Raw genomic sequence first — 26,265 nt, 5'->3', positions numbered from 1 at the left:
GAGAGAGCATCAGCAACCACATTATTCTTTCCTTTCATGTATTCAATATCAAAATCATAAGCTTGCAATTTGCTTACCCATTTTTGTTGATGATCATTCAAATCCCTTTGGTTCAAGAAGAACCTGAGGCTATTATGGTCTGTCTTTACAATGAATCTCCCACATACCAAATATTGTCTAAACTTATGAAGTGCATGCATGATTGCCAACATTTTCTTATCATAGGTGGAGTACCCTTTCTCTGATTGATTTAATTTTTGACTCTCAAATGCTATTGGATGTCCCCTTTGAGTTAGGACAGCCCCTATACCTTCTCCAGAAGCATCACATTCAACAACAAAAGGTAAAGAGAAATTTGGAATTGCAAGCACAGGGCATGAACTCATTACCTCCTTAAGCTTATCAAATGTTTTTTGTGCCTCTTCTATCCAAAAAAAAGCTCCTTTCTTTGTCAAATCAGTCAAGGGGGCAGCAAGCTGATAAAATCCCTTGGCAAATCTCCTATAGTAGCTATACAACCCGAAGAAACCTCTCAACTGTGTAAGATTAGTGGGTGGAGGCCAATCCAAAATTGCCTGGATCTTTTGTTGATCAACCTGTACTCCTTTAGAGCTTATAATATGTCCCAAATATAGGATCTTTGTCAAACCAAACTCACATTTAGATAGCTTAGCATAGAAGGATTGCTGCTCCAAGATTCCCAAAACAGTGTCTATGTGCTTTAGATGCTCTTCCTATGTTTTACTGTATATCAAGATATCATCGAAAAATACCAAAAAAAATTTTCGAAGATGCTGACTGAATACCTTATTCATACAAGATTAGAATGTTGCAGGTGCATTAGTGAGTCCAAATGGCATAACAAGAAATTCAAAGTGCCCATAGTGACATCTGAAAGCAATTTTTTCCACATCTTCACTCCTCATTCAGATTTGATGGTAGCCTGATCTTAAGTCAATTTTTGAGAAGTATACAACACCATGTAACTCATCAATGAGTTCATCTATGTGTGGTATGGGATACTTATTTTTTATGGTCTTCTTGTTTAGAGCCCTGTAGTCTATACACATTCTCATTGTACCATCCTTTTTCTTGACAAGTACCACAGATGATGCAAATGGACTAGAGCTAGGCCTTATGAATCCCATGTCCAGGAGTTCTTTAATAGTTTTTTCAATTTCTTCCTTATAACCTCTTGGATGGTGGTATGGGGTTGTTATAACTGGTTTGGCACCCTGTTCTAACTCTATAACATGCTCAAAACCTCTATCTGGTGGTAATCCTAGAGGCAAATCATTGAAAACTATACTATGCTTATGAAGAATATTTTGAATTTCAAAATGGAAATTACCTTGATTGTTTGGAGAGCTTGTTGGTTGGATTATGACTCTTGCTGCTCATGTTACTTGTCCTCTTCGAAAATTCCTCTCCATCCTCTTTGCAGAGACCGCCTTAGGTGCTCCATTCGATAACCCTCTCAATATGACTTCTTTCCCATTGGAATGAAATTTAAACTCCATAGTTTGATGGTTCATGTAATAGCCTCTGATAGAGTGCAACCATTGAACACCCAATACAAGATCTATCTCCCCAATACCAACCACATAGAAGTCATCACATAACTCATAATCTCCTAAGGTCATCTTGAGTTGTTTCACCACCCGTGTGCAAGGCATAGTGAATCCATCAGCTACAGTAACATTGAATCCCTCAAAATCTTCTGCTTTAAGCCCTCTTTTCATGACAAATCCCTCATCAATAAAATTGTGAGTTTCCCCACTATCAAGAAGAACAATCAACCTTTTCCCTGCTAGTACCCCTCGAATTCGGAAGGGATGATATCTTGGGACTCCTGATAATGCTGTTAAAGTGCCATCCTTGCTGATTTCTTTTACTTTCTCTTCTTCTACCTCCTCCTTAGTATCATAAAATTCCTCATGCTCATCTAAATCAGATTCTGAAGTAACTTCAATATAGTGCACTTGACCTTTCCCCAAACATCTGTGTCCTGGAACCCATGGTTCTCTACAAGTAAAACAAAGCTTTTTCCTTCGTAATTCACTCCTAGTCTCTTCATCTACCTTCTTTTTTGCCACATTTGTCACATCTTTTGGTGGTAGTGTTGGGAAAGTCTTTTTCTGAAAATTTCCCTTATGTTGCCAAAGATTTGGGGGTTTTTGATTAGTGATTGATTTCATAGGCATGCAAGTTTCAAGTTGCAAGCTTCTTTTGATAGCTTCCTGTAAGGTTGAGGGTGAGAAAGCCTTAACCAAACCCTTAACAGAATCTTCTAAACTATCAAGAAAAAGATAAACGATCCTCTTTTCACTCATATCAGGTACCATAACAGCCACTTTTTGAAATTCTTCTATATACTCATTAACTGATTTGGTTTGCTTCAACTTTGACAATTCTTTAAAGTACTCTTCATCATCCTTGAGGTCAAATCTATCTATCACCCTTTGACTGAAATCTTCAAATGTAGTTACCTGATCATGACCTTGAGTAGTCATTCCATGATACCACCAATCATAGCCTGCATCTTCCAAATGTAGACTTGCAAATTGAATAGCATCACTCTCTTTCATGGGGTTAAGTGTGAAGAAAGTTTGTAATTTTTGTAGCCATGCTCTAGCTGAAATTTTATTTGTTCCATCAAAAGTAGGGTCTGTAAACTTGCTTATTTTATTTTTGAGCTCTCTTCCACTTGTGTCATGCTCCCTCCTTTTTTCTTTCTTGGGCATCAAAGCGTTCATCATATCCACATATTCTCTAAAAGGAATTGAACTACGAAAGTCATCATCTAAGCCATTGTAAGTAGCTCTTAATGTAATCAAATTACCTGTAACCTCTTCCACTGGATTAATGGCTGGATTTGGTACTGGTGGCTCATCTGCAGGCAAGAAAATAGATTTGGTTGATTTAGATGGTGTGGATCTTCCATTTCTTGGCTCCTCTGAAGTGCTCCCTTCTCATTAATAGATGCAATTCCTTGTAATTTTTCTATCAATATTCGCAAAGCCTCTCTAGTTTTCGCCAAAACATCCACTATTTTCTTTTGAGTATTTTGGATGTCTTGGAAGAATTTCTTTGCCATCTCATCTAGATCAGCCATACTTTTTTCTTCCTTGGATTTTGTACTTTTTCTTTCAACTGGGGGTTTGATCAAAATTTATTTATTCTTTTCTCGCTGCAAATATCTTTTTTCTCTTTCACTTAGTTGCATGCAATCATAAAATATGACATGCAAGATCTAGGTAGTTATCAAAACTTGACATGCAAGATCTGGGTAGTTGTTAAAACTGACATGCAACTTCTACAAACCCTCAGGCTGGCAAGATCACAGCTCTGATACCACTGTAATGTCCCTATACTGATTTTTTATGATATTTCTAGCCTCAAATCAGAACTTTAAAATCAAACAACCAATATTACAAAGATCTGCCAATTTCCCAATAAAACCCAAATCGGGCATATCCAAATTAGTGCCAAAAACTTCACAACTTCACAAATTATTAATAAATCTGAAAATGGACATTTTTAAAGAAATTTCAACAGCATAATAGCCTACAAAATGACATTTCCATATTTGTATAGCATTTACACAACAGCTCACAAATGTAGGGCAAAACTATGCTCAATCGGGCTCCCGAAATTAACACAAAAATGCCCGGAAACACCACAAAACACTCATAAACTATCTCAAAAGTTTAATCAAGACCCAATACATATATTCAGCTCTATTTTAACATCATAAAGTCTGAAATATAGCAGCAAACCAAACTGAAATGAAACACTCAACTGAAAACCCAAACTCAAACCAAAAACAACTCCGAAAACACCCAAATCGGCACTATTCAACATAAAAGAAAACTCTGTATGAGCATGCACATGGAATGGCTTCAAACTCCTATCCTTAGCCTTCCTAGAAACCTGCAAACTCCTATTCTTTTGTCTCCTTCTCCACAGGTTTGGCAACCTCTGAAGAACAACAAGGAAATTAGCAAGAATCAAGATGTAGAATGAGCCCAAAATGCCTCCAAACCCCTTTTAAAGAGGGCATAAACCTAACTCACGTCCAAATAAAATATAATTTAATAATAATTTTTATTTATTAGTCCATTGGTTTCCAAATATTAGCCCCCTTTTTCCGAAATTTCATCTTTTTGGAGCCTGCCTACCTTAACAAAGTTTATTTATTTTTATTTTTAAAATTATTTGAATAGGGGACATGACAAACTACATGGTGGTACTTCTCTTTGAAGTATGCCCCCGCTCAAAAAGCTTCAATGGAATCCCTTCATCTCCATTATCCCCCATCCATCTCCAGCATCTATCTCTCCTACCCCATCTTATGCATCAGTATCTCTTTGAATCCATCATCACTCTTAGCTTTAGGGATCCACAATCCTAGTCTTAGGGATCCACCAATCCAATCAATCCACCAAGCCTCATCTTTCAAGATCCACAATCCTAGTCCTAGGGATCTCCGAAATCAATCTTCCACCAATCTAACTCTTTGAAATCCTGTTGCATCAACTTTATCATCCCATCATCCATCTCCCTATCCTGGATTCCTTTTTATAGCACTCTGCTCCTTCATCCTCCACCTTCCCTAAAGTCTTAAGCTTGCTTCCTCTTGTGCCTCTAATTACCCCTTTATCATTCTCTCATAGTGAGAGTTTGAGCTAATTCAACCCCTTCTCTTTGCCAATCTGTGTCTCTGCTCATCCTGGATTCTTGAATTTTTCAAGAAGCCATCAAGCCTCATTTTCTCTCCCCGCCACCTTCTTGAGGGGGCATCATCTAAGTCTAATTTCTCCTCTTCTTATTCAAGACTGGGGCAACCTTGTTGCTAAAACATCTTCCTCCTGTCGTCTTCGTTCGAACTTCTTTGAAATAGTGTCATCTCAACACTATGTCAAAGAGGGGCAAAATGTAGACACCTAAATTTGATTACACCACTTTGGTAATCCTATTTAGTTATCTCTAAAGGCATCATTAATTAAATTTATATTTAATTAAATCCTTTGCCATCCCCTAGTTGATTAATTTAATTAATTATCTATAGTCCTAATTGATAAATCAAATAACCTATTATTTATCAATTAATCCTATTCTTCTATCTAATTCCAAAATCCCCATTTATTAAATAAATCTATTTGATAAATAAAGCCCTCAAATCTAATAACCCCTAAACTATCCTAAATCCCCCTTTTTAGCCTAATCCACCCCATCCACCCATACTAACCAAGCTTAGCCACTAACTCACCCACCCTCATGAATGTCATCCACTTGCAAATCTCTAACATCCCTAATCTAATCTTAAACCCAAGCCTAATCCACCCCCTAAACTTGTCACATTCCCTAAGTAAGCTTAAGACTTTCCTAAGCCAAGAAAAGTCAACAATCTCAACTCCCTCCAAAATATTCCAACCACTAAGCCTTCAGTGCTCTTACAAAGGCCATAAAGACTCTTACAAACCCATTCATTTCTCTTACAAGCCATTATGAAGGGTCTTTATGAAGATATTATCCCTTGAGCCTCCTTTGTTGACTCATCAATCCCCTTGCCTCCATCCACTCACCTTGTGACATGTGTCACTCCTTGGTTGGTGCTAAACAATCACAATCCATGTGCTCCCCTTTGAGTGCATCCTAGCCCTCCTTAAGCTTTTTTCTCTCCTTGCATCTTAGCCCTCCATCCCTCAAGCCCTTAGCCTATAAATTGAATCCCCTCCCAAGCCATTTCATCACAACTTTTGAGCTAAAGTTATAATGCCATTTTAAGACCAAATTTTATACCAATCTCATACATCCACACAAAAAATCCCAAAAATCTCCATTGAAGCTAGTTTGAAGCTTGAGCATACATCCCATAATCCTACCAAACTAATCCATTAGACTCATCCATACATCAAGAGAATAATCTCATTGAGAGACCCATTCCATGGCTCATTTTCTCATTTGAGAGTTTCTCTTTTGGTCTCTATTATATGTTATGGTTTTTATGCTAGTTAATACTTTTCTTCTTTTAATAGATTAGTATTACTTGCTAACATATTTCTCATATACAGGTTTCACTAGAGTTTTGATAGTTTAAGTAATAAAATAAAAAAATAAAATTGTGGGATCTACTACACACCCCAACTACTAAGTGAGAGGAGTTTTTATGGTGTTTCCCCCTGTAGACATCCTACTACCAGAGTCAATGTCTTCTATTTCACCTCCTTGTAGTCGCAAAGCTCCAACCTATGGGAGAAGTTCATCCCCACCACCAATGTTCAAATAAATTTATGGAAGCAAAGGGCAAAATTTGCATTCAAAAAGACTTGGATCGTCATCTTGATATGAGGATGATTGTGTTTTTGGCACTAGATATGGAGCTTGATTGTATATAACACCACTATAAATGCATAGGGAACTATTGGACTAACCACCCATGTTCCGCTTTAGGATTTTTGACATGGTTTAACCCCTCTTGTGTTATATAAGTCTAGTGGTTGTATTATACATTGAAATTTTGGTCTTTTGGTGCAACAAAAAACCTATTTTGTAACAAGTGGTATTAGAGCTTGGTCACAAGATTCAATCTCCTCATGTAATTGATGCATATTTGCATGATTTTAGTATATCTGAAGCATTGATCATTGATCTAGATGTGACTTTTGGTATTACTCTGGCTAAGGGAGAGTGGCCACAATGAGAAGAGATATTCATGGAGCTCTTGTGTAATATTTTTGGCATAAAAATGTTTGTTAGCAATTGAGATATTTTTGGTTTTAGATTGGCTTGACCCAATGTAGGTAGTTTGATGGAGATGATCATCAAAGGGGAAGATTATCAAATTGAGAGTTGATATTTCACATATTGGAACCTTTTCCATTGATGTCAAAGGGGAAGAAATTTAGTGAAAACCAAAAGAACCAGAGGAGAAGATAAATCAGAAGAACCTAATGGGGGAGAGATATAAAAGAGGATCACTAAAAATAATACATTAAGATTACTTTTGGATTGATAGTTTTTTATCTTATATTTCTAAATACCAAAGGAAAATATTATTAGAAATAGAGCTTTGGTTGACATTTTTCTGGTTATGTGTTCTATTGATGACACATTTTGTCATTGATGACAAAATATGTTTATGTGTTTATGACAAATAGAGATTATGTATATCGCAAGGTGATAATTAGCAAAATAAATTTGATATGTAATAGGTTATCTCAAGCTTAGAATTGTGTACAAGGATGAGTAGAGATATCATATCAATGTTGACTATATCTTATGTTGAGTTTTGGATAAGTTAGAGTTCATTTGGTGAACATTGGTAGTAGACTAGTGTACAGGAAATAATATTAGAGACAATTGGTAGCATATTTGTTGTATCTTATGGGCGAGATGAAATTAATATCAATGATTTTAGATCATGGTAGAATACATCTTCATGAAAGTAAGGCTTGAGGATTATTTTGGAAAGGTCATTGTTGTGAATTATGTAGTGTGTTTTATTGGAAGCCAACTAGGTTAAGGAAATTTATTGGTTATCATTGTAAAATGAAATAATGATATTTTAACATATGAGAACCTCAATGTAATATTTTTAACAATGTTTATGAAGGTTTTTTTTCCTTACCATTATCCTATGTAAATAAATGTACATTGAAGAATCTTTAATAAGTTGACCTGATAAATTATGTTAGAGTAAAGGGTTAATTTTAAATTTTATTTATTTAATTACCTTTACTCCCTACTTAAGATTTCCCTTTATGCACATGCATTCCCATTTAATAATTAATTATTAATTATTAAATGTCATTTACCTATTAGGGTTTGCCTTTTAGGTTTTACGATCTCCTTCTATAAGGATTGATCAATTGTAAATTTTATTCATTTCTTCAGTCTGATAATATATTCTTTCATATTTCTAGAGCCAAACCCTTTCCCTCACTTTGTCTTTTATTCTCTATGATAGGTTCTTGCATATAGGTGTTCTTCAAGTTTTGTGGATTTGTATTGCTCAAATCCTTGATAGCATCATAGTCGGATCTATTGTAGCTTGTTCAAATTTTGAAGAAAGCAGGAACAATGGTTTGTTGGATTGAATCTGCCTATTTTAAAGTATTTTTCATGCAAATAGGGGGTTCTCTAAAAATCAGAGCTCTTTGAGTCTAAACGGACATCACAATTGGATTTAGAGGACATCAAAACCCCTATTTTCATATAAAATTTGTAAATTTTGGATATTGGGAAAATCTGAGGCCAAAACATTTTTGCCTACTAGGGTTGTACAACCCTTAGGATGCATTTCAAAAATATCACATTACTAAAAACACATGTGGTGTAAAAAAAACACTGCAGCACACACCTACCACCATTGTGGGTGGAGTAGCCACCACATTGTCACATGTGCTCCCATGCACGACCATCACACCACCAAAGCTTGACCACCATTTTCTCCTTGGCACCAACAATTATCGCTCAACCAAGCCACTACCTCTATCGACTGAGCCACCAACTCACCACCTCCCAATCTCTATTGCCTAGTCTGTCTAGTCTATGGTCACATGGGGGGCCAAGGGCTTACTCTTTAGCCCCAATTTTATTTTTTGGGAGGTTTGCAAGTTTTAACTTACTTTCTAGAGGCCTTATCAATTTTTGGCTCCAACTTGAGCATACAATATCATTTTTTGAAAAATAAAATATCGTGGGAAACCTAATTCCAAAAATTGAGATGATGGTGAAGGTATTTTTTCATTTTTTTCCAGTTTCGTACCGATTCATTTTCTTGAAGTTAGATGATGCTTTCTATCTTCTAAAGGTCATAACTTGCTATCGAAAATATATTCTCAAGTACTATCTAAACTCACTTTTATTTTCATCATTATTTTTCAAAGGTGCATGTGATTCTCAAAATGAATATTTTTTTTTCTTTTCTTGTATATGTGTTCCTTGTAGCGACTGGGGTTCAATATTTTGCATTGTGGGTGGTATTTTGTATTATCATTTCTATTATTTACAATAGTAAACTAGATATTTTCTACAAAAAAATCCAATACCTTCTAAAATAATGGCCAAGACCTCTTCTTTCTAGAACTTTTGACCCCTCATAACTATTGTCACACATGGAAGTCCTTGATGACAAAGGTTCTTCAATCAAAAAAGGCTGTGGTCTTATTTTAGACACAATGTATCCAATTTTATAGAGGCCTTTTAAGGTCTTGTATCATAGGAACAAGATGGATGAGGTAATGGGGTTGATTTCCTCACAGGTATGTAATAGTCTACAGTTTCATCTTAATGGGTGAAATACCCCTCTAGCTATGTGGACCAAGCTTGATGGCTTGTTTGGTACATTGAATGAGTTCAAGGCACTTAAAATTGAGGTAGATTTTAACTCTCTTGTACCAAATTCTTTTCCTTTCATTGAGGACTTCTTGATGAATTTCAAACAACATAGATCTTTATGTAGTGTCATGGTAAAACCAAGACTAACACTGAGTGCATTTACCTGTTACATTCTAAGCTTCGTGGAAACTTTCAAATTTTTGCTTCTACCTTCCATTCCACCATGGATGCTTTGGTTACTAGACTTACCATGCCATCCTTTTGTGATTTTTTGACTCGAGAGAAAGCCAAGCTCTCTTAGTTTGATTCTCTCACAAGCTTACAAACTTATGCATTGGTAGCTTAGACATCTTCTAGAAAGAAGGAGAAGAAATAGAAGTCACATCCTACAAAGTCTCAAATTTATTCTAGCCCTCACATCTCATAAATATCACTTCCTCCTAAGGGGGATAAACCAAAGCCAAATAGACCAAAGTGTTCTTATTGTAATAATCCTAATCATGATGAGTTGCATTTCTATGAGAAGAAGTTAGATGGCTATGCCAAATAGGTTTCAGATTTGAAAACTCTCCTTTAGAAGAGCAACATTAATATTCCTTCTACTACTCATGGATCTTCTTCTTAATCATCATTTCAGTCAAATTGTAAACAAGTAGTAAAGGGTCATACACTATGTTCAACTACTACTTCACATTCTCTAGGATGTTTACTAGATTTAGGTGCTTCACACAAGATGGTATCTTCTCAGAATTTGTTCTCTTCTTTTGAGGCTTCTCCTACTCCACACATTTTTATTGGGAATGTAACATTGTTATGATTCTGTGTGGAAAAGGTTCTATTGACATTGATGATGGTACATTTCATGATGTACTATGTATTCCATCTTTGTCCTCTAACCTTCTCTCTATTTAACAGATTATACATAGTGGGACAAAGAAGACAATTGAGTTCGTACAAGATTCAGTGCACATCACAGATAGTGAGACAAACAATATTTTTTCTACATGGATTTTTGATCATTCTTCCCACTTATACTCTTTCTCTCATTTTGGTCCACCATCTTTGCTATCAGAGACTCACTCTCCTTCTTCAAGAGAAATTACTAAGGTGAAATTGGGTCACTTAAACTTATGTGTTGATCCTAAGACTAGTGTTGTGACTACTACACCTCTCCCTCCTATTCAAATTCCACCTATTGCATAATATTAGTCTTTAGCATTGCCTACCATTTTATATTAAGGCATCAACCACCTAGTGTAGTTTTTGACGATATATTAGAGGACACATATCTCCTCTCAAATGATAGATTCAACACATCTATTATCCCACCTCCATTGGAGATTCCATTTCACAATTCTCATGCATTCTCCTTTGAGCATTAGCTAGGACTTCCAACTTTACCTTACATTCAGGGGTTTCATCTCCTTGTCCAGTACCTTTGTTTCTTTCAAATTGGAGCCACATTGCTATGTTCATCAACGCAAGAGTTCTACCATAATGGGGGGCTATAAAATCTTGATCCTCTATCATGGGGGCTTTCATTGTACTTATGGTTTTGAGAGAGTCTCTTGAGACATATCATTTGTACTTTTTCTTTCTATCTCTTTTTGGAGTAGGTTTTTTCACATGTGGTTTTCCTTATTTATCTATTTCATAGAGATTTAGATGTGATTGCGTACCTCATCATGCCTATTGCTAGGACCCAAGTTTGCTTTTAGCATTTTAGTTTCCTTTCTTTTTCATGCATTTCTTATAGCTGCATTATTGCTCATCTTAAGGGGGTGTTAGAGAAAAGAGTTAATTTAATTTAATTTACTAAATTTCCTTTACTCCCTTCTTAAAATTTCCCTTTATGCACATTCATTTCCATTAAATAATTTAATATTAATTATCAAACTTTATTTACCTCTTATGGTTTCCCTTTTAGGTTTTACAATCTCCTTCTATAATGATTGATTAATTGTAAATTTTATTCATTCCTTCTGTATGATAATATATTCTTTCATATTTTTAGAGCCAAACTCTTACCTTCTCTTTTTCTTTTCTTCTCTATGATAGGTTCTTGCTTGCAATTGTTCTTCAAGTTTTATCAGTTTGTATTACTCAGATCCTTCAAATTATTTGTGAGGGTATGGAGAAAAGTTGTTTTCCTTGTTGGAAGTGTTCATGGGTACCATGTATCTATTCTTTTACTATGAATGATAATGGTATTTCTATGGGGGAGTATCCTAGCATTTCTAGAGACATGATTCAGAGCATATGTGTTGCATTCAAGACAATATTTATCATTGAACATATACCTTATTTTGTGAAGAAAACTAAAGTTATAGAGGAAGAATCATATTCAGTGGAATTTATGGTCAATGATTTTGGTTATGTATGGGTAGGAACATATCTAGTCATGTCTAAGGATACTACAGTTAAGAATGCATAAATAGATCTAAAGATATGACAATGTTATGCAATGTTTTCTAAAGGTATCTTTAGAGGAGTTTCTAGAAAGTGGTTACTAGTAAATTGATTATATCTTTTAACAAAGACATGTAATTTTGTTAAGACATCTTAGGGGAAGTTCAAAGACATGTTGAAGATGTTATAAATTATATATGAAAAAATAGATGTTCATTTTATGAGGTTTGGTGAAGACTGATCAAAAGATGTTTCATGTAAGTTGACTATTGCAAATATCTTTGAAAAAAGATTATAATTGTAATGTAACATGTACTGAAACATCTTAATATTGTAAACTAGCCATAAATATCCCATTAGAAGTGTTACAATAATTTTTTGATCACACCTTCCTCTACAGATTGTTGGCCATTAGAGAAGCTAACGTCTAGAAGAAAGTGTTGAATATGTATGCCTAAGTTTTGGGTCAACATATTAATTATTAGAAAAGTAAGCTTTACTTCTTCAATACCGACTTGTCTTTGCAATAAAGAAAATACCAAGGAAATGAACTGCCAAGTGGCTACTCTCCTAGATACTTACCTTGTTCTTGCTCTTAGTGTTTGTGGTTGAAAGAATGTAGAGGAAGTTGGCTAGGCGAAAAGGTAAGGTTCTAAGATATGCTAGGAAATTGCAATTGATTACCACCTCTATCTAGGGAACCCCTTTATTTAAAATATCTAGCTGTGTGAAAGACAACCTAAAAACAATCAAAGAAAATTTCTATGGTCAAGAATGGAGGAGAAGTCGATTGGTCAGGCCATAGTAATGGTTCCCACTTTTCATCATGAACAAATTGGATGAAAAGTAGGCATGAAAATTATTAAAGGCTTCATTCAAAGCCTAGGTTGACCCAAAGCCTCCGCATGCCTTCATGTGAAGCTAGGTGGCTTCTGACTTCATATGAAGCCTATATGGCCCACTAACTCATATGGGCTTCACTTGAAGCCCTCAACGATTCATACAAAGCCTTTAGAGATTTGCTTGAAGAATTTAAGGCTTTTTTTTATTGCACAGCCCAAGGGGCTTCACTCAAAACCCATATGGGATTGATGGGCAACCGGCTTAGTGACTTTGAGGCCCTTTAGGAAAATTCCTAAAAATAGGCTTTGCCTAAAGAGGGCTTCATGCAAAGCATCTAATAAAGAAAATTTCAAGAACCATTCAAAATTTCTATCAAATTTTGCCCTTCTAAGGGCTCAAACAAGGGCCAAATAGGTCCATATTCAAAAACTAAATATAGAAAAATATTCTCTACTCAATAAGCTTTTGAATGAGTATATTTTTTATCATATATTGCATTTATTGTGATGTTTTATTTTTAGTTTATATAGGACTTTTATCTATTTCAGAAATCTTTGTTTAAATCTTTAGCAAAAATAGTAAATTAGAGAATAAAAAATAATTTTAAAAATATGATCAACAAAGCTATGTGTGTTAGCTTTCTAGAAAATCAAGAAAAATTCTATTTAAATAAATACAAATCAAATTATATTGATAAAAGAAAGCCTATGTCTATATTATCATTAGTGCCACTTTGCCAATAAACTAAAATTGAACAAAACCAAAAAAGCTTGCTAGATATTGATGTTACTACTCTAACCTTCAAAGAATTTTTTAATTATCATATTTTCAAAAAAAATCTTTGATCAAAACACTCATCACTCTTTGAAAATGTCAATTTTCATATAAAGAACTTCTCAAAGGAGATGGAAAAATGGACTCCAATCAAAAATTTTAAACATAATTAAAGATATTGTTAGAAACTAAATAGAAAATGCTACATATCACTAGTTTGCATCATCATCAAATTCTTTATAGTTTTTTAGTAGTATGCATTTGAAAATGATTTTTTTTTTAGAAATATCTATTTTAGTGTCAAATTGGGCCAAAAAATGGGAACCATTACCATGGCCTTACCCCATTGAAATTAAGTATTGTAAGCTGGGAGAGATTTTCTAGACCTAAGTCCCAAGGGGGGTTGAATCTAAGAAGAATTGGGGACTTGAATAAGGATATCATGATGAAGATTGGGTGGTGATTGGCCTAGGACTTGAATATTTGGTTTAGAATAATGTTAATTCAATATCTTCAAGGGAGGCCTTTCAATCAAGCCTTTTGTATGGAGGGTTTTCATATTGGTTCACAGATATGGAAAAACATTGTTAAAACTAGAAAACACTTAAGAGAGGGATTTGGTTGGAAAATTAGTGATGGGAATTTGGTGATATTTGTGGAAGAAAAATGGATTGGTGATTCCCCTTTGAAGTTCAGAAAGTTTTCTTCTCTAAAGGAGCAAGGGATAAATGCTAATGTTTTCGAGGTGGCCAATTATTTTGAAAATAAGGAGTGGAAGGTTTTTAACACAAGGAACCTCAATTTGATAGATAAAGTTGTGTATGAGGAGTTGGTGTCCCTTATGAGGGAAACCTATATTCCCTCCTCCCGAGATAGAGACAAAGTCATATGGGATAAGAACTGAAGTGGGGAATTGAGTGTTTAATCAAATAATAATAGAATAGTTGGAGAGGTTGGAGCCCTAGAGTGGAGGATGGTTTGGAAGTCTCACCTGCTTCCCAAAATTAATTTCATTTGGTGGTTTGTTATACATGACAATATCCTCACAATTGACAATCTCAAAAGGTGTGACTTCCAAATAGGAAACTAGTGTATTCTGTGTTGTAGGGAGGATGAGACTATCACCCACATGTTGATTCATTGTGCTTATTCTACTCAAATTTGGAAAGAATTATTTAATCAGCCGGGAATCTCCTGGATGTTTATTAGGGATGGCCATCAATTCATCTTAGGATGGAAGAGTCCCTCTAGTCACCACCTTATTAAATTGATGTAGAAAAATATCTACCCCTATGTTTGTTGGAACATATGGAAGGAGATGAATAATCATATATTTAGAGAGAAATTATTTCCTCGTAACGTTGCTTCCTAAATAATATTGATGGGCTTAATAAAGGAGGGTTCTTTATTAAAGAAGTGGATACTTTCTTCTCACTCCCCAACCCCCACCCTCTCTCTCTCTCTCTCTCTCTCTCTCTCTCTCTCTCTCTCTCTCTCTCTCTCTCTCTCTCTCTCTCTCTCTCTCTCTCTCTCTCTCTCTCTCTCTCTCTCACACACACACACACACACACACACCTAGATAGGTTTTAGGAAAAGATATGGGATATTGCCCAATTAGTGGAGAAGGTGGATAGGTCAAAGGCCCAAAGAAGATAACTAAATTTTGATGGCTCAAGAAAGAGAAAGGGGGTTTCTACTAGAGGAGTAATTAAGAATGAATAGGTTGTTTACATTAAGGGTTATTTAGGGAATTGCAAGAAAGTCTCGAGTAATGAAGTGAAAGAACTTGCTCTTGTATGGGGTCTTGAGATTTCCCAAAATAGCTTAATTAAAATATTGATAATTAAGGGAGACTCCTTATTAGTTATTCAGGCCATTAAAGGCATGAATTAGATGAGTTGGCATGTCATGTCAATCATAAGGGATTCACAAACTCTTTTGAATAGATTTAAAGAATTTAAAATTCAGCAGGTATATAAGGAGGGAAATCAAGTGGTAGAAAGTTTGGTGGGCTATAGACTTAGAGTCATCAATCATAAAGTTTTGGAATATGAGTATGATCTACCAACAATGATTTGATCACTTTCAAAATGAATCCTTTTCAAGAAATAGTGAGAATATTAATTGAAGGAGTCATTGTCATCCTCATCATAATAACATTCTTTTTAATGGCTTATGTAGTGATGGGAAATCTTAATTCAACTTCCTTTTTACTTAAGGACTTGGAGGGCCTTGTTAATTTAGTTGGAGTTAAGTGGGTTTTAAATATTAGAATTATGATACTCCATGTGAAGTGTACATCCATGACCAAAGCAAAATTTGGGGCAATTTTCTATAGTCCCAAAATATTGGACTTTACTATTGTTGATGGTTGATTTTGAGGGAAGGCTAAATATGGGTGATGATCTAGAAACAATAGAATAAATGTGATTTCAATGAATTATATGGGAATCACAAGTGTATTCAAAATATTATAGGGCTTCAGTGCTGTAGTTTGAACTTTCAAGTGAGGAAAAGCTTGGCTATGGTATTGTTATAGTTTGTGGGTGGTATGGCTTTTGAACTGAGATAAGGAGAGGAGGATCTAGTTATCAATCTTAGTGAGGAAGAAGCCATGGATAATATCAATGCCATAATCGAGCCACCAAGAATTGAAGACCATTGAGAGAAGGTGACATTGAAGCTTGTGGATTCTTGGACGAACCATTGGGTTAGGTTTGGTGGGATCTCCTTTGAAGTTATAGAATATTTTATCACTAATGCTATGGGTCTAGCTATGGAAGGAAACTGTTGAAAGAAGCAACCTAGGGTTGTAGATGAGATGAGTCTGCATAATTTTTTCGATCTAATGAAGCTCCTATCTATTTGCATGGGGGATTTTCTCATGAAAAGATTCTTGAATTGTGGGACATAGTCTATTATATTATCATGAGGTATATAACCATGGAGGATAGAGTTAAGGAATTTTACTATTATCACTTCCCTATCCTTATTCACTTTAGAAATAGGGAATGTATCTCTTTTCCTTACTTGTTACTATAGTCTATGGAGTATTCTGTATGAAATATCTATAAGAAGGAGCTGAAGGAAAAATCTATTTTGTTTACCACCAGCCACTTATTTTCTTCATGTTTAAATTCTAAAAAGGTCTTCACCTACAAAATCTGATCTTGAACCCTTCCCTATTAAAAATCATTAAGATTGCTCAAATGTTGTCCCCCTCTACTAAAACCTAGATTGATAGGGAGGCTTCAGTTGTTGCTAAAAAGATAAAAATTGAAAAAGTTGATGTCCTAGATGTTGAAAGTATTGATGCTACAACTAGGAAGGCTAATAGTAGGTCAAGAAAGAGACTGAGAGAAAATATACCCTTGGTAAGGAAACACTTGACAACTCTAAGTCCACTAAAAATTTGGGAAAGAAAATTGGCCCTAAACCTAAAACAAAATCCATTAGGAGAAATTATGGAGAATATGAGGAGAAAGAGATTAGTGGTGAATGGAAGGATGAGGAGGTTATGGAAGGGGAATAGGACAACCCTTTACCCTCTTAGTTGTTTGATACATTTAAAACTGAGACATCCTTTTGATATCACCTGAGACGAATGGAGGCAGTACCCCATCCATGCAGCAGAAAATTAACCTGCAAAGCTTCTCTGTAATCTTCTCCTTGTGACCCCTGCATCCTTGAATAAGATTCATGACAATATTAAATACTAAAAGTTAGATATTCGGTTGTTCAAAGGTTTGTGGAGATATATTAATATTTGGTTGTTACTTTCAGAGATGCAGTTTACCTGATTATCAGTAAGCAATTAATTAGAAATAATGGTCAAAAAATCTATGACAATCAAGAACTCGGGTCTTAATACAGTAATGTTAATGCACATAAGATTTAGGTGACCAAAATCAAACGGCTATTACACATAATTAGAGTTTGTAAAGGAATTTGTAGCTAGTATTATAGTAGATTCTCAATATTTTACACCAAGTTTGTAGCTGATAGATTTGAAGTTTCGTAGAAACCAAAAAAGAAAATGTTCAAATGATTATCCATGAACAATTAATTGGAAATAATGGTAAGGAAATCTATGACAACCAATAACTCCGGTCTTAAACGACACCGTTATTGACACACGGCTATACTGTTTAAAGGAATGGATGTTGTCACAGTTTGTATAGAATTTGTGAATTTTGTAGCTGACTCTAGAAGAGATACTCAGAGTTTTAAACCAACTTTGGAGCTGATAAATTTGAAATTAATGATTTTGTTGTTTGTAAACCAAAGCCCAAAAACATGTTGAAGCTTTTCTTACTTGTAGCTATAAGTGCAGGAATGGGATACTTAGCCGGATGTATGAAGAAGGAGGGTGAGACAATGATCTCTTGCCATGAAGAAAAGAGTGAAGATGTTTTAAACACATCTTCAAATTCAGATTATATGGAGGAAGGCCAACAAGCTAAGGTCAACAGAATGGTTGAACTCATCTATTTTTTTGGATACTCTTTCATTTTTTTTCTTTTATATCTCATGCTATATTTTCTTTTATACTTGATGCACATTTTAATTTAAGTATCAAATCTGGTAATTTATTTTTCTCTTGGTCTAATATTTTGCAGTCCCCTCCGGTACCCATGATTTTTCTTAATGGTTTGTCATGTGCTTCTAAAGAGAAACAGAAAGAGGAAAGAATTGTAGAACTTGAGATGAAACTAAAGTCAATGGAGGCAAAGTTGTGTGCTAAGGAAATAGAGCTCCAACAATGGAAGGATCGATGTCTCACTGAGCATTCATTTGGGTCCACTTCAGGCACTAGCAATTCAAAAGCAAAAGCAAAAGCAAAAGCAAAAGCAACATACCTAATACCCTCACATATGGAGCGAATGAAACAAAAGACTTCCCTCCTTTTGAGACAAGGAAAATAAATTATTCCAAGTCATCAGTCAGTTCGCCACTAGACAATCCATGGTGGTCTTGGGAATCAAGTGCACAAGAACAACTGGATTTCTATAATGCGGTGATGAACAAACATAAGAGCAATAGTAAATGAGTAGGAAGTGAACAATGTGTGATGGATTCAAGGCTTATTGTAAACTTTTAAATCATTTTAATTCAATTATTATTCCTTCTAACACTAGACAATGGAATAAGGGTGCAATCGTGTTACATAACAACCTAGACTCTATTTGAGATGAATATGCTTAAACTGCTCTTTGGGATGATAAAGACTATGATGAGGAATTATGTTCCAAATCCTAGGATATTCCCAAAAATTAATTATTTCTAGTAGGTGGTTATTTAAGGAAGAATTTTAACTATGGATAACCTTATAAAATAGGTTTTTTAACTTGTTATCAATTGTGTTCTCTACAAAGAAGAATCTAAATGTATTAAAGACTTTTCCATTCATTGTATTTATACTTGTGAGATTTGGTTTCTTGTTCTATTATCTTTGAAGGTTGATTTTTCTATGCTACCACTGATTAACCTATTTTTGTCACTCTTGTATAATTGTCCTCTTAACCATTTTCAATCATAAATGATTTGTTTCATCAAATTCTCCTATTTACGTGATGCAATGAGAACCTAAGGGTACCCCTGCTATAGGTAATTTGGATCCCTACAAATAACCACACAACAAAAACACAACAACAATGCAAGATATAATACCAATTGATTCATAAAATAATTTTTTGCATGCAATATGTTAGGTTGTAACACCTTCTAGGTTAGGGCCAATTACAATAGAAATTACAAAATACTTCTACAATATCCCTCAAGATCCAATCCCAACACTAGCTAGTCCAAATCCACACTCTGGCAGAAACCTCTAAGGAAGATCTCAACTTATGCTCATAAGCCTACCAAGCAATCTCCTTGTTTCCCAAGCCTCAACTACTAGCCTTCTCAAAACTTGCTCCTCCACTTCATCCTCTTCTGCAAGAAGGATGACTATATCCTAATCTACCATTTTCCTTAAGACTCCACAAGACACCCCTTCTTATACCCAACAAAGCCACAAGTTGGCCTAGCCTATTACAAATCAAAATAAACCCTTACATTAAATTCTCATGCAAGCCTATTTTGATCTCTTGAATCTAACAAAGGTTTTTAAGTCTTAATACACAATATCATGAAGGAGGAACTTTCCTAACAGGGTACAATATGTGATAACAAAGCTAGAAATTAAGGGTATCAAAAGAACAAGATTATAGAAATGTAAGTAATAATTTATATATTATTGCAAAAAAGGGAATGCCCTTCTAATTGGCCATTTCAAGATATTTAGCATAAGCTTTTACAAATAACTATAAAGGATGTTATACCATTATAAAGATCCTTAACTGGTCTTCTATACATATTTAGGACTTCGGTCCCAAGCAATATCAAGGGTCTTCTTGACCCTGTTCTTTTTTCCTTGTGCTTTCACTTAGAAAAGGAAACTATATATTTCTTTAATTAAGTTAATATATAATATGGGCATTTTCCTTTTACAAGTCAAAAAAAAAATTTCCCATGCAAACCACAAGTCAAAAGCAACACAAATTAAATACTTATACACAAATTAAATTCCAAAAGTCAACACATAGACAACTCAGGCACCACAGAGACCAAGACCAAATTGACTATCAAAAACTGCCACCAAGCATCGACATTCCACCAAAAATTACTAAGCTCCATCATTGACCAAGCCATAGTATGCACCGAGTTCCTCCCTTACAAACCAAGTCCCTTCATTGACCTAGCAACTTAGGAAACATTACTGTCAAGTTCCTAGTGTAAATTGAGCTTATAGGATCTGTCAAGTGCCCCAAGCATCATTGAATGCCTTCATTAATTGAGTCACTCATTTAATATAGTAACCATGAACAAATTAGTATCGATCGAGTACCACATCTTTACTAACCGAGTCCTCCAACTCCAAAACTAGAATACCCCAACATGAAAGATTGCCAGCCAACCAAGGATGCTCTTACATCAAACACCCTAGGTTTAAAAAGATTTTCTTAATAGCTAGATTTTAGCACATAAATCCCAAAAGTGTTCTTCACATACATATCCTCCAAGTCCTCAATTTGTACACTATTTCCCTTGATTTTCTTCTGCTTCTTCACATCCATCCTGAGTATTCCATAGGTCTTCCTTCCACACTGATCTCTAACCCTATCAAAATCCTTCAACTCAACTCGGTTGCCAACACTCAAGTTCCTTCTACCAAGCTCTTCCTTTTGCAAAGGAGTCATGGAATTCTTCCTACCACCTTTCACAATTGTAAACACATTCTTGACACAATCATGCACATCCCTGCAATCATACTTCCAAGTTATACCAAGAAAAAAATGACAACTTTCATAACCACCATATCACAAAACACTTAATCCTTATAGTGCCCAATCTATAAACCAATAGGGCACTACTCCCTTACTTCCAAAGAATATTTATCTTGCAACCAACTAATCCTATAAGGATAAGGATGTCTCGTTCTTTTCAAAATAAGTTTCTAAACCATCTCCTTAGTAACAAGGTTATCTGTACTACAACCATCCATAATCACATTGCAAACTTTACCACAAGACTTACAACAAGTCCTAAACAAACTAGTCCTCTGACAAGATTCTAGTATCATCTGACCAATTAGTACTTGTTGGACTAACAAACTCTCTCCCTTCTTAGGATGATTATCATGGTCTTCAACCTCAATCAAAATAGCAATTCTTCTATCACTAGCCTTAGAACATGTATACAATATGTGTCTAACTTGACCACATCTATAGCAAGTACCCTTAAACTCACCTTTACATGTCCTTCTCTTCTGATCAATAGGTTGTGGTGTTTCTTCTACACTCAGTATAGCTTTTGTTGAGCTATCTCACTTCTCCTTCCCTCTAGAATTAATTGGCTTTTCCTCTTCAACTTATGTTCTTCCTTTAGGGCATACTGATAAAAATCCTAATTCAAATCAATATTCAACATACTAACCTCATTTTTGATATTGAATCTCAAACCATTAATGTACCAAGCTACCTTCTCCTTTGACAATTCTCTATGTCGAGACCAAATAGTCAACTTGTCTTTCATAGTCATATCTTTCTATTTCAAATTATACCACCTCTTGAACAACTCAAGTTCATAATTAGTAAGAATGAAATAGCCTTCAACTTAGTTACCATCAACCTCCATCTAGTGATCTTCATTTCACCTTCCTCCTCTATGTCTCTTTGTAGTTCCTTCCACCAAAGAGTAACATGTCCTATCAACTTAGTTTGTGCCAACCTTACTCTAAGTGGATCCTCAATATCTGCAATCTCAAAGTAGTCTTCCAATTCATCAATCCAATCAATCAAGATTTTAGAATTTAAAGTAACTAAGAAATTAGAAATCTCCATCTTATGCTTCAACTTCAATTAAGATCCAAGCCTAGCAAACTGACTAGCCATATTTCCCATAGGTCTCCCCACATATTTAGTTCTGTCCTCACCACCTGATCTAGCAACTTCCTCATAACCATCTTCAGTACCCACATGTTGAGATACACCACCTATAACACTTATGATTTTAGCAATCATATCACTCTTCATCAATGCTATCTCATATTTGAATTCTACTTTAATAGTTCTGCAAGATCCCTCTATATCCAATCCCAATACTAGCTAGTCCAACTGGTAGAAACCTCCAAGGCAGATCTTAACTTGTGCTCACAAGCCCACAAATAAATCTCCTTGTTTCCCAAGCCTCATCTACTAGCCTTCTCAAAATGCACTCCTACACTTCATCCTCTTCTCCAAGCTGGATGACTATATCCTAATCTTCCATCTATCTTAAGACTCCATAAGAAACCCCTTGTAATACCCAAATTAGCCACAAGTTAGCCTAGCCCATTACAAATTAAAATAAACCCTTACATTAAATGCCCATCCAAGCCACAAGTTGGTTGCAACACAAATTAAATGCAAAAAATTGGCTCATAGATAACTCAGGCACCATAGAGACCAAGACCAAACTTAGTGTCAAAAACCACCACTGAGCATCAACATTCCACCAAGCATAACCAAGCTCCATTAGTGACTAAGCCAACTTAGGAAACACTACTGTCAAGTCCCAATACAAACTGATCCATAGTATACATCAAGTTCCTCCCTTATGGACCAAGTCCCTTCATTGACTGAGTAACTCAAGCAACACTATTGTCGAGCCCTAAGTGTAAACTAAGCTTACTATATTTGTCAAGTACCCCAAGTATCGTTGAGTTCCTTCATTAACTGAGTCACTTGGTTAACATAGCAACCATGAACAACTCAATATCAACCAAGTACCACCTCTTTACTAACTAAGTCCTCCAACTCCAAAGCCAGAATACCCCAACATGTAGGATTTCGAACCAACCAAGGATGCTCCTACATCATTTTGGCTTGGACAATTATGAAGGAATGGAATAATATATATATTTTGGAACATGAAAGACCTCCTTCATATGCTTTTTATAAATTATAAACCAACACATAAGAGATAGGCTTAATGTTGCTACCTATAAAGTAGTAAATGCAATACCTTCTCTAAAATACCTTCGGGTGAACCAACAATGAAATATTAATCCTAAATTAAGTAATCAAAAAAGGAAGAATATGGAGAAGGAAGAAGTAAAGATAAAATCTTGTCAATGAAGAATAAAGTAAATATAATGTGCAAAGATGTTTGAAAGAAGATCCTAGTATCTTTGTTTGTAGAGGCATAATAAGAAATTTGAAATATCTAACGATGGCAAGGTTCGCGAAAAATTTGGGGACAAATACTAGTAAGTTTGTTAAAGCATAGCAATATGGTATGGATTTAAACTTATTAAAGTAATGGCAGATCAAAAATGTTGTCTAGAAGGGGAATCAAAACTTATTATTGATATTCTTCTTAAGAAAATTATCCACCCCTAGAAAATTGTTAGTCAAATGGATAACTATCAAAGACTACTAAGACTCTTTGAAAGGACCTTATAACTAATCACAACTTGCATGAATATATATTTTTTTTTTAAAGTGGGGGTTGAAATGTCAAGAATGGACTTTGAATTGTTTTGATCGTAGCCTTTTGGGATTAAAAGTTCAATTATTTCTATTGAAAGACATTATCAGTTTGATAGATTTTTTTTAGGATTATTTGAGAAGGACAATTTTCCTTCCCCTCTAGAATGTCTTCTTTATGATGAGAAATATTGCTAATATGAATAATTCTAAAAGAAAAAAAAATATTAAAGATATCTATCCCTGCAGATAGGAAAAGTGGAGGATCCTTAAAGATAACAAAATTTAATAAGGCCAAAATTTGGGTAGGGTTTTGAATTTAGATAGAAAAGCTAGAGGTAGCTCTAATATCAAAGTTGCCTTGAATTTATTTTATTTATTAATAAGGTGGGATAAAAATCCTAGAAATAGAAAAAATATATATATTGATTTTTATATGACATGGTTATTATAGAAAGTTGAATGCTAATGATAAGATGTGTAATTATGACATGATGCAAATTATGATCCTTAAGGATATTAAGTTTATTATATTTAATAAAATTATGAAAAGAATGACTAAGCACATGCCACTAAATCCTTCACTTTGTGTCAAATCTCATTCCTTGAAATGATTATATATTGTTGATGCTTTAGGTTACCTTTTTATTCACTCAAGTGATTTACACTGCATTTATTCTCATGATTTTCACATCCTTCTCCTCATGAAGATTCTTGAGCTTTATAATGAAATTGGTAACTAAAAAGTAGGCTTCAAGGTGAGGGAATGATTCTAGTTATGGTGAATTATGAAACTAAGCTTTAAGTACATAATGAGGATCTAACTAACACAAACTGAGGTTATTTGGGATATTTTCATAAAGGAAGGGATTTCTAACTTGGAAAATAAAAGTTTTGATGCTTATGTTGTGCTTTAAAATTATCAAGTTTTGGTAATAGTGAAATGCTTACATTGGCAATTTTAAACTTGTAATGTAGAGATAATTATTGAAGCAATGAGTTTTTATTTTAGTGGTAAATGTATTGAAAAAAGGGAGTAATTGATAAAAAATAATACCATAAGAAGTTCTTTTAGAAGAGGGAAAATCTAATCATTGTCCCTTGAGGAAATAGGTACGTGTAATCTTATCTCTCTAAAACCTTCTTATTTTTATGTAATGAAATAATTTACCTTAGAAGGAAAATTTGCAATACATCATGAATATCATTTGTTTATTCTTAACTACCTTCGTCATGGTGAATATATTAATAAACAATTTATTTTTTATCATCCCTTAGTAACAATATTAATAAAAGTAATATCCCTCCTCTTCACCAAAACCTCTTGTTTTTCAAATACTACTACACATTTGGTTATACACCTAGACTACTAGAAGATGTCTCACCTCTCTACAGTTAGGTACCATCTCAGAGCTTAGCAAGAAATAAGCTCTTTAGAAGTGAAACCTTAAATAAAAGCCCTAAACCTAATCCTAAACTAATGAAGGAGTCTGAATCTAAAAAGCCCATGTTAAACTATGTGTAAAACCACTCTAGAAAAGAGGAACATACCCTCTAAAAATACTTTTTCTATTAAGATGAGGAGAACAAATACCCTTAATAGGAATTTTATTCATGTTGGTCATGATAATGTTTCAACAAACAAACAGTGTTTCAAAAATGGTAAGTTCAATTTATCACTAAACATTCATTTTGAACTACTTTAAACATTGACTATAATGCTCATTGTTTGAAAAGTATTAATTAAATTAAATGTAGATAATTTAATAAACATATTTACTAGATTATTTGAGCAACTTGCAACCTGGCCTTGACCTACACCCATGGTGGGCTCTTCCCTTGGCCACATGTCCCCTCCAAATATGAAAGGGTGTTGCCTAGATCTTTGGATGGTCATTAGCTCTAATAGTGACCCCCCTCCTTCTTGGACTACCCAAGATATCAACAAGTAGTTAAATGTAGGGGTCGATACAAGGCTTCCAAATGATTTTGAATTTGAATTTATACAAAGTATTGGCTCTAAATTCACCTAAGAGAAGAATGAGAATGTTTTGATCCTAAAACCAAACTAGAAAAGTGTTTTGGTGGGATAGTCAAGTCTTGGTGTCTTGCCTAGAGATTCTGGGTGAACCCACAATAATGGGTTCCACTTTAGTGGGATGAAGATTTTTTATTTTTTTTGTAAAATGCAAAAATTGCATACACCATACATTCATGCAAACATAGTAAACATGTTTGTTGCAAACATATTTTACAAAAGTGTTCACTACGAATGTATTGACCATAAATTAGGAATGTTTGTGCGAACATTTGTAATTAATATGTTTGCACAAACATGCCAAACACCAAATTTCAGCTTTAAAATTTTGTAATTGCCATTATTTTGCAAAAAAATTTGAACCACATGTTCATGGAAAACATACTTTATATGTTTGTTGTGAACAATATGTTCGCTGCGAACATAGAAAATTACAAATTTTTTGGCCCTTTTTACTTTAAATTTTTTTTGGCTCTTTTAACACCCATAATTGTAGATGAATGATCTCCTACTATAAAATTAAAAATGCCAAAATGTGTTGGTCAGAGCAAGCTTTCTAATGACTATAATTGTAATACATATTTTAATCATTAAGACTTTCAAATATGAGTTTAACTCATCATAAGTTCATTACTGATTAAACATCAACTGACTTCGATACTTCAAAAAAATTAGTAAGTTAGGTTCAAAAAAGTTGAAAAATATCTAGTAAATAGCTTATTGAGATAGCTTTCTATTCAAAACAAAAAGATTTTTTATTAACTGACTTCAAGTTATTTGTGTCTAAATGAACATATGTCTGAATTATGATTGGTGTCACTTCAAAACTTCATAAACTATACA

The sequence above is a fragment of the Cupressus sempervirens genome, chromosome 7 (assembly GCF_028749045.1).
Source record: "Cupressus sempervirens isolate cs-2001-9-10 chromosome 7, ASM2874904v1, whole genome shotgun sequence".
Taxonomy (NCBI): Eukaryota; Viridiplantae; Streptophyta; class Pinopsida; order Cupressales; family Cupressaceae; genus Cupressus; species Cupressus sempervirens.
The sequence above is the reverse complement of the archived record's forward strand: the minus strand, read 5'-3'. Positions refer to the sequence as shown.